The sequence below is a fragment of the Typopeltis vanoorti genome, chromosome 6 (genome assembly GCF_054136105.1).
Source record: "Typopeltis vanoorti isolate ZY-2024b chromosome 6, IOZ_Tvanoo_1.0, whole genome shotgun sequence".
NCBI classification, from domain to species: Eukaryota; Metazoa; Arthropoda; class Arachnida; order Uropygi; family Thelyphonidae; genus Typopeltis; species Typopeltis vanoorti.
Window position 1 is genome coordinate 3,134,549 of NC_143554.1, and position 9,741 is coordinate 3,144,289.

Below are 9,741 nucleotides of genomic sequence, written 5' to 3' on the forward strand. Positions count from 1 at the left end.
CCATATTTCATTACATAGGTGATGTATTTCTATTACAACTGATTCTCCTCCATATTTTAGCATCTCGCCTATTATTTCGTTATTTCCAGGACTCTTGTTGTTCTTGAGAGGTTTTATAGCCTTATTCACCTCCTCTTCCAAGATGTCATTTTCAAAGATCTCTGGTGGTGGAGAGATTGCTTTTAGTTCTTTGATTACTTCTGTTGCAATATCATTTAGTTGATTTTTGTATAGTTTGCTGCAATATCTTGTCCATCAATACTTTACCATTTTCATCTTTGACTGCTACTGATCTTGTTTGCCACTTCCTATTGACATTTCTTATACGTTTGTAGACCTCTCTAGTTTTGTGTTCTCCATAGTACTGTTCAATGTCTTTGCACTGGTCCTCCAACCATTTAGCTTTATCAGATCTTGCTGCTTTCCGTACTTCATTGCATTTTTGATGGTATAACTCATCTGCTTCCTCTGAATCATCTCTTTTAAGTTTCAGTTCTCTTTTCTCTTGTACCAATTTTAGAGGAAGTAATCTCTTTCAGGAATTACTTCCTCTACTGCTTTTTTTAGTACTATAGTCAGTCATTCTGTATTTATATTTTGTTTTCCACTTGCGGTCTTCCCCTATGTTCTGATATGCTGTTCTTAGCCTGTCTCCATTTAGTTTTGAGATGTCTCTAGTTTTTTGGAACTTTCCTTTGTACTTCAGTTTCAGTTTTATATTCGCAATCACTAAACTGTGGTCCGAATCAATATCATCTCATTGGAATGATCTGCACTGTTGGACTGAGGTTCTCCATTTCTGGTCTATTAATATCAGGTCGATCATATTCCTGTGTTTGCCGTCGAAGGAGCGCCACGTCCATTTACGACAATCTTTTTGTTCGAATTTGGTATTGCAAATCGTCAGGTTGTTATCCGTGGCAAATTCCAGAAGCATCTCTCCACGTTCATTTCTTTCTCCATATCCAAATTTTCCCATAACCTTTTCCCATCCTGTGTTATTTTTGCCAATCTTTGCATTCCAGTCTCCTCCAATGATGAGTATATCCTGCTTCGGCACCTCATCAATTTCTAGTTGTAGATTGCTGTAAAATTTCTCAATGTTTTCATCTGCACTCTCTGCAGTGGGCGCATATATTTGAATGGTTGATATTAAATGGTTGGGCACTGAATCTTGCAACCATTATTCTTTCACTAACTGGTTTGTATCCTATCATTGCTTGACAGGCCTCATTACTTAGCAAGAAACCTATGCCTGCTTCATGCTTACTTTCATTTCCTGACCAGAGAACTCTTCCACCATTTGATTCCCTTGACAATGTCCATCTCATTTCTGAAATACCCAATATATTACATCTGTATTTCTTCTTGAAGCAACTGTAATTTTCCAGTTGCACAGTGTGTACCGACATTCCATGTACCAACTGATATCCATCCTTTACAGGCCTAAGGTTTTTTTTTTTTTTTGTCTTTGTTTTCATTAACTGATTTTTCGATCCAACCCTGATTACTCGATTTGGGACGCGGACCTTGTTTGACCGAGCGACCGGGATCCTTGCATAATATGTCAAATATTTGAGTAAAATCAATCAACAGAAGAGCAAACTATTTTAACGTTTGAACTTTTAGGAGATTAATGTTACCTAAATTTCTCAGTACTTGGCTCGCATTTTTATTGGTGGTTTGATTGCTATAGCATCATATGTATTTAAATTCTCAATAATACACCTTCTGTCCAAAAAGAAACTGAACCTTTTCGAAAATAGAAGAAACTAGTAGCGCCACCTGTTTTACCTTTTTGTTGTCGAAAGCGGCAACCTTCATTAGTGTTGTGGTAACTGTGTATGACATTTGTTTCATTAGAAGCCGAATTATAATGCTAAGAGCGACTGTGTTTTGACGAAAGGTCGGTCGTCACGATATTCATGCCGTACGCGACGAATTCTCGCTATCAATCGCTGCAAAACTTCGAGATAAAACTCACCGTTGACCGTTTGGCCAGGCGGAACAAATTCTTTGTGGAACGTAGAAACAAATCAGCATTGTCCTTACTTTTGACTTCTCCAAGCGACTTTTTTTCGAATGCCTTTTTCTGGTGGTCTCCCTTCTAGTGCTTTGTTTCGGGCTCACCACGTTCAAACACCACGTTCATCAGTAACGATCGTTTCAAGGAAGTTTGAGTCCTTACGAGCAGTTTTAATTAGCTCCTTGTAGTTTTCAATTCGATACATTTTTTGGTCGTTGGTCAATTTGTGGGGAACAATTCAATTTACGAAGGCCCAAACTTTCGGTCAAAATGTTGCGCCCAGTTGATTTTGGAAGCCCTAATTCATCTTCAATCAATCTCTCGAAATTTCGGGTTTTCTTTGATGAAATCACGCACTTTTTGCGTGTTAACTTCGCTCAGTCCAGTGTTTGGACGGCCCGGCTTTTCGTCGTCCTCAAGCGTCTCACGACCATTTTGAAATCGCTTAAACCACTCGTAAACTTGAGTACGGGATAAGCATTCATCGCCGTATGCTTTTTGAAGCATTTGATGCGTTTCGGTAAACTTTTACACAGTTTAACCTAAAAGTCAATCGCAGCTCACTTTTGAAATTAATTTTTCGACCGTTCGTTAAAACACACTGTCACCCTTGGCAACATAACTCGGCTTCTAATGAAACAAATGTCATACACATGTGACAACACTAATGAAGGTTGCCGCTTTCGACAACAAAAAGATACATCAGGTGGCGCCACTAATTTCTTATATTTTCGAAAAGTTCGGTTCCTTTTTGGACAAAGGGTGTAGCAAGATTATTTTTCAATCTTTGGTAAAAGTCACTCTTTTAGACCCAAAGGTTATTTAAATGCGCCGTAGCCTTCAATTGTATGAGCGAATCGGAAAGAGACTTGTCCCTCACCATTCCCCACTTACAGAGAATGGTGGGGACCGAGTCTCTTTCTTAGCAAGTGACTGCAGGGAAACCACATAGCAATGCATTATCTTTCTGTAAAATTTAAGGAGTTCTAAAGAATTTTGATGTACCATTTGCACAGCATAAGTTGTACTTTATTGATAAGCAAGCTGCTTCCAAACATCCTGTACTAGTGGAACTTTCGCGAAAAATATTCTTTCGAATGTGGTAATATTTCACCGCGGTGGTCCGCGCAAAGAACTCGTCTCTGGATAATAAATGCAGCATTCTTTGGCAAGTAAAATAAGGTATATGCAGTGCGGTTCCATTCAGGCACAGGTATCCGAACATCTCGACAAACTAGGGAAAGACGTCTGCGACAAGTATGCCAGTATTCTAGAAGGACTGTAGTCTACGTCCTTTTATCCACAGCTCATCATAGAGCACGTTTGTTGTGGTGTTATATCCATAAACATTGGACAAGATGCCAGTGAGCTAATGTACTGTTCACAGATGAGTGTTTTTTTGAGTCTTTCCTGCGATTCTATAGGGCACTTAATCTGCCGGGAAAGTAGCACTGCTTACCATTGCGAGAATGTTTCGAAAGGAACAGATACGGCGGTGCTGGGGGTCATTGTGTAGGGAGGCAATATGTCTAATGGACGCACCAAGATACAAGTGCTAGAAAAAGGGACTATGATTGGTGAACAATATTGCAATGAAGTTCTTGAACATCATGTTCGATTGTTCCATGGTGCTGTAGGCGAAGAATTCATTTTTATGGATAACAATGCCACACCACATCGCACCCGAGCAGTGAAGATACTTCTGGCGACTGAGAATATTAATCGAATCAAGTGGCCAGCACGCTTCCCGGATCTCAACTCTATAGAACACGTTTGGGACGCAATAGGGAGACGCATTACCGCCCGAAATTCCCTTCCAGATAACAAACAAGGCCTTATCCTTGGTCCGAAGGAGGAGTGGGCCAGTTTGCCTCAAGAACTCCTGAATCATTGGTGTTAAGCACGGTATGACGCCGTGAGAGCTGCATTGCAGTTTGGGGTGGACATGTTCCATACCGAAATGTCTCTCCGTATATAGTTTTCTGTAAGCACTGTATATTAATTCCTTAACAACATCCGTAGGAAAATTTGCCAACTTTTGCCAAAAACGTGTTGCCATTTAAGTTTGTAGAAATTTAAAAGTCATTTTTTGTGCAAACTAATTTACTAGTATGCTGGCAATAAATTGATGTCCACGTTTGGCTATAGTCATGAGTTATATAAAATTCACACACACACACAGACAGAAATGTAGTTCGTCCGTATCTATACCCCCTCTCTTATCTATACTGGTGTCCAAAAGGACACCAGTATAGATAAGAGAAGGGCTGGCAGAAAGAGTACCCTGAGTACCAAGGTGACCACTGGCATTTCGGCTTGTAGTCGTTACCATTTAAGCAGTCCATTAATGATATAGAGAATAATCTCGTGAGGAATCCGTTTCTTTTCTTATAATTACTCAAAAACAGGGGGGGGGGGAACTAGTTAAAGATAATGTCGAGATCCTTCAGGACGATTTGAACAGACTGACAAAAGAATAATAGTTGCTAGTTCGACGTGGCAAAACGCAAAGTCACTATGTTGACGAAACAGGGCTGCAGAAAGTCGATACGGGCAGAAATTTGAGAGCGGTGGTGGATGGAAAGTCAGAGTTGAAGTTCAGGGAACAAATGACAGTGACTGAATTGGAGACGTGTGAATGACAGTTGTCATCTCGAGAATGTTTTCGCGGAACCCATTAGCAACAACTGGTTGTATTCACGCGGCGTGGTACTCGCATCATTAATAAGCGAGTTGCGAGATATTACTCAAACGGTCTGAATTCGAGTCCAACTTAATTAGAATTCTTTTGACAAAGTCTCTGCGAGAATATTGGAGTGAATAATTTCAACACTCTCATATTTCAGGCGAGTTTTTGCGAACTTTATTTCTTTTAATATTTTACCTCATTTCCGACTAAAGTGAAACGCCTTTTCTAGCATTTTTGCTATTATTAAAAAAAAAAAAAACTTTACAAATTGAGAAATCGTTATAAAAGATGAATGAATAACGTTCATTCGTTAGTTCTTTGTCCAACAAGAAAACTTTAATCGCATCGAATTCTTCCTTAAGTTCATTTTAGTTGCCATTTGAACAAAAATAAATCGCGTCTCCAATCTTCCTTAATGTTGTCATGCTGTCCGATGAATGTAACGAACCATATTTTAAAACATATTCCTTAATTAATACACAACACTTTCTACTAGTTGCAGTAGTCAGTCACTGAATTTTTTAGGATTAATTTATTTAACATCAGTGAATAACTGAAAGACGCTGCGAGTTCGGTTTTTTTTTTTTTTTTATGTAGTACATTCGCACTATAAGTAGCTTACGGATTTTTTTTTATTTTTTTATTTTTTTATTAATTTTACAGTTTTTATTTACTTTTATGTAGTTGCTTTAAATACCAAACATGAAATAAGCGGATGTCGCGAACTCAGTCTAAATCTACAGAAGGCATGCTTAATCGATTAATACAACAGTAGCATTAACATTAGGGGTATCAGATCTCTAGGACAGACCTACTCATGTGAATACCACACTCAGCTGTTAACAGCACACTTAAGCACAACATACGAAACTGAGCTCTATTATAGTCGATCCCACAATGAATAGATGAGATCAAAAATAATGTAATTTTTTTAATCATATCTAGATATGCTTCGTTATAACACGTTCATGTAATAGTTTTTACATTCAAATCAATGGGGAAAAAATCACGTCTATATATGTGACTTTTTTTCTTTTTTTCATGAAAAACGATGTATCCTATGCCTAGCTGGCCACTTGCATCCCGAATCCATGGTTAACTACAGAGTGAAAGGAGTAAAAGTTAAATCGTTTGGAATGTTGCGCTTTTCGTCCACATAAGTCCAATTCTGAAGGTAGAAGCAGTCGCAGAAGAATGTCCCAAAAATCCCATATGAGTTATGATCGGGAGGGGGGGGGGTTGGTTTGAAGGACCGAAAGTGGTTCTACCAACAATGTCATGGCAAACAGTTTTGCAAGAAACTCCAGCATCATGAGATGCAGATATTTTCTCAGCGATGTTAAACTAGATACCACAGAAATCCTGCCTAGTGTATCCCATGCTCACACTCTTATGGAATCAGAAGCTATGCAGGAATGGTTCAAAGATGACTCCCAGACACCGACTTTAGAGGAGAAGGTCGGTGTTTGCGAGGAGGGGATGAAAAGAATCTCTTCTAATTTGCGATTCAATGTAGATGAGTGGTATGAAGCGGTGATATTTTGTGACAGAGGGATATCCCCAAATAAATGACGCACCAAAAAGCGTTGTTTGCTAATAACCCGAATTGTAAATAGCTTATAAGCATGGGATTCGTAGCTTAAAAAAAAAAAAAAAAATTTCTTATTTTAGTGGTTGTTTCAGCATTTTTGACAATGTTAGCTGCACACTTGTTCTAATAACAAATGAACAGAAATTATAAACCAGTGGTGTTAATAATGGGGTTTTAAGACCCCATAAGAAGGCTATTAAATCAGATGGCTCAAGTCTTTTCCAATAAGAACTAAAATAGTAATAGATAAATAAATTCACCCGTTTTAAAATCTAGTTAACTACCTAGGATGTATGATTACATATGAAAATTATATAAACCTAAACAACTGAAATATTTAAAAATAACAACAGGTGTTATTAACTCTATATTTAAACCAAACCTAGTTCAAAAACACACCAGGCTAAAAGTATACAACACATTAGCCCTACAGTAAATGTATGGAAACGAAATCTGAACAATGAAACAAAAAAGACAAAAGATTAATAACAGCTGAAATGAAGGTTGAGAAAATCTGCGAAGCATACCCTATTTGATCACAAAAGAAATTATGAAAGAATTAAACCGGGAATCAGTAATAGAAAAAAATTAAAAAAAGATAAACATAAATGGATGGAACACGTTGAAAGAATGAAAACAGAAAGATTACCAAAACAAGCTTCGGATTACAAACCATTAAAAAAAAGAAAACTAGGACGTCCTCTAAAGAGATTCGACGATGACTTCAAAAGGAAGGAAGAGGTTACTGAAGGCCTAAATACATGAAAAGTATGATGATGTGTTTTCCTATAACTTAATTTTTATTACTTAATATTCATCTACACTAAATTGTTCATATTTGGTCTAATGTATTAAAACTAAGAACTTTTATTGTTAAAAGACCATAAGATTTAATGATTAAAAATACAAAAAGCCAGCACGTTTCACTAGCCACTGTGTAGCATTTTCAAGGCTGTACTGGCGTAAAAACAAATACATCAAGTTACATGAAAACATACACTTTAGATATTTATAATAAAGAGCTAATAGGCTTCATTTCAGCGATGTAAACATTATTTAAATTAAGGGGATATTAAATCCCACACTGTTTTAAAACCAAATAAGAAACTCAATGATCGGAATCAAAGAGTTTCACGCCGCATATAGTAACTATAAAAGTATCAGCGACTACTAGCGTAAGCTAAAGCACGTAGTCCAAACTAAGGCAACTCGTAGCAAAGGTGGGTGAAGCTCTGATCGCTATTCTTAGTATTTCCCATAATGTAAAACACATCTCCTAGGAGATATATAGAGAGAATACCCTTAGATCGAAACCGGTCTGGGTAGTGACCTCCCACCATAATGTATAACATCACATATCTCCTAGGAGATGTGTTTTACATTATGGGAAATACTAAGAATAGCGATCAGATCTTTACCCACCTTTGCTACGAGTTGCCTTAGTTTGTACTACGTACTTGAACTACGTGCTTTAGCTTACGCTAGTAGTCGCCGATACTTTTATAGTTACTATATTCGGCATGAAACTCTTTGATTCCGATCTTTGAGTTTCTTATTCAGTTTTAAAACAATGTGGGATTTAATATCCCCTTAATTTAAATAATACACTTAACAACTGTTAGGCCGTTACATTTGATCATTCGTGTTTGATGGCGTGCATGTGTTCGAATGCTTCAGTCAGAATCCGGTACATGACCACGTGGTGTGTAATTTTTCGCATATTGTAGTTCTGTTGAGCTGAGAGAATTGATGAGATATTTCCATATGTCTTTAAGAATAGCACCTTGATTTCTATTTAAATTATTGCCTACGTAGCACCACTGCTGCTTTGCAAGTTCTGTGTCTGTAGTCATTCTCGATGTAAGGCATAGAACTGTTTTTCCAATCTATAACGTGATTTGATGTTCAGAAATGACGAGCTAAACCAGATGCGATGATTTTATTGTGATTGACATCCCCCACATGTTCCTTCTGTCTTATTTCAAAACTTCTAGAAGTCTGACCAATGTAAGAAAGGCCACACGTGCATGGGATTTCATATACTCCAGGAAATTTGAAGAAAGGTACCTCTTCTTTGGTACCACTCTGATGTTATGAGCTTTTAACATTCTTGCCAATTTTGTGGAAACTGAATTAATACATGGAATGACAGCCGTGGACACATATTGGGACTCCGTTCCACGTTGTTGGGGATTGTCTTTAAATAGCAATTTGTTTAAAATGTTAGAAGGGTATTCATTCAGAGATAGAGTGTTAGCTATTTGTGACAGTTCTCTCTGTACATCTACTTCTTTCTAAATAGACCTTAAGGCTCAATTCATCTAAACTATTATTTGTACTAAATGAACGATGCCATTATAAAAATAAAATTTAAAAAAAACCTCTCGTTTTCACATTTTTGTCAATATAAGGACAGGACACTGATCTACATAAGTGTAATGTTGGTATCTATCGTCATGAAACTTGCCTTCAGCTTTGTAGAATTGAAACGGAAGCAGAGTTCCATGAGAGCAAGGTGTAATTTTGCTTATGTCGAATAAGTACGAGCAAAAGATTTTAAAATAAAATAAAGACAACAAAATAAAACTATATTAGTAAAAGCTACTTTCATTTATAAATCACCGGCATGGCTTTAAACTTACTTGAATGGAACGTAAAATTCAACTCGCGCACTTTCAGTACAATAGAGGACTTGTTGCTGACCACACGAAGAAGAAGTCTAAATAAAAACATTTGAAATTAGATGCTGAACGATAAAACGCTATCAGTGAGATAATTAAAATCATTATTTTAATGATTTAATGCATTATTTTCTAAATTATAGCAAGTACCTCACAGAAAGATAATGTCTGATGTTCCGCCTCTCTCCTGTGCCGAATTTTCTTTGGAGAATCTTTGCTAAATGTTGTCATTCGAACACGGATTTGTCCTGAGGGGTCAGTTTTTCATCGTGACCACTTTTCATAAATGATACTTTTCAGAACAAACATTTTTCCGACAAATAAATATTGGATTGGAATGAACATTTCTGTCCCTGAGATGCAAATCTTTTTCATCTTAAACTTAGGCTTCAAGCTGTTCCATAATCAGTTTTTTGAACTGACTTTCGTTCTAGTCTTCAACTGCGTGGTAGGAGTTGCGCAGTTCCACACCCATCTCCACAATCAAATTTTAACTGCTTCCAACCTCTAGTCCAAACGCGAAGTCATGTTTTTATGCGACTCCTCCACACATGATACCAATGTACCTTAAGTGGTACACAGAACTAGTCTTAAGTATTCTGCAATTGAGCTGGTTCTTCTTTTAGTAGCAAAAACTTTCCTTCCACTCTCTTCTGTTCTGAGCCTTCTCTTTCAAGGTTGTGTACCTGTCTCCATTCGGCATGTCATCTAGCACTGTTTTCCTTACTCTTCCTCTGGGTCTTTTTCTGTCTAT

At 37.3% G+C, this 9,741-nt stretch overlaps 1 protein-coding gene across 1 annotated transcript in view; it reads right to left on the reverse strand.

The window, feature by feature from the left end:
- The window catches only part of LOC150105251 (ciliogenesis-associated TTC17-interacting protein-like), a 46,253-nt gene extending 37,233 nt beyond the window's left edge, over nt 1-9,020 (reverse strand). Inside the window, exon 1 of the mRNA XM_090393919.1 lies at nt 8,949-9,020. The gene's annotated coding sequence lies outside the window, so the exon portion shown is untranslated. The remainder of the gene's footprint in view (nt 1-8,948) is intronic.
- Between the last annotated feature and the right edge of the window lie 721 nt (nt 9,021-9,741).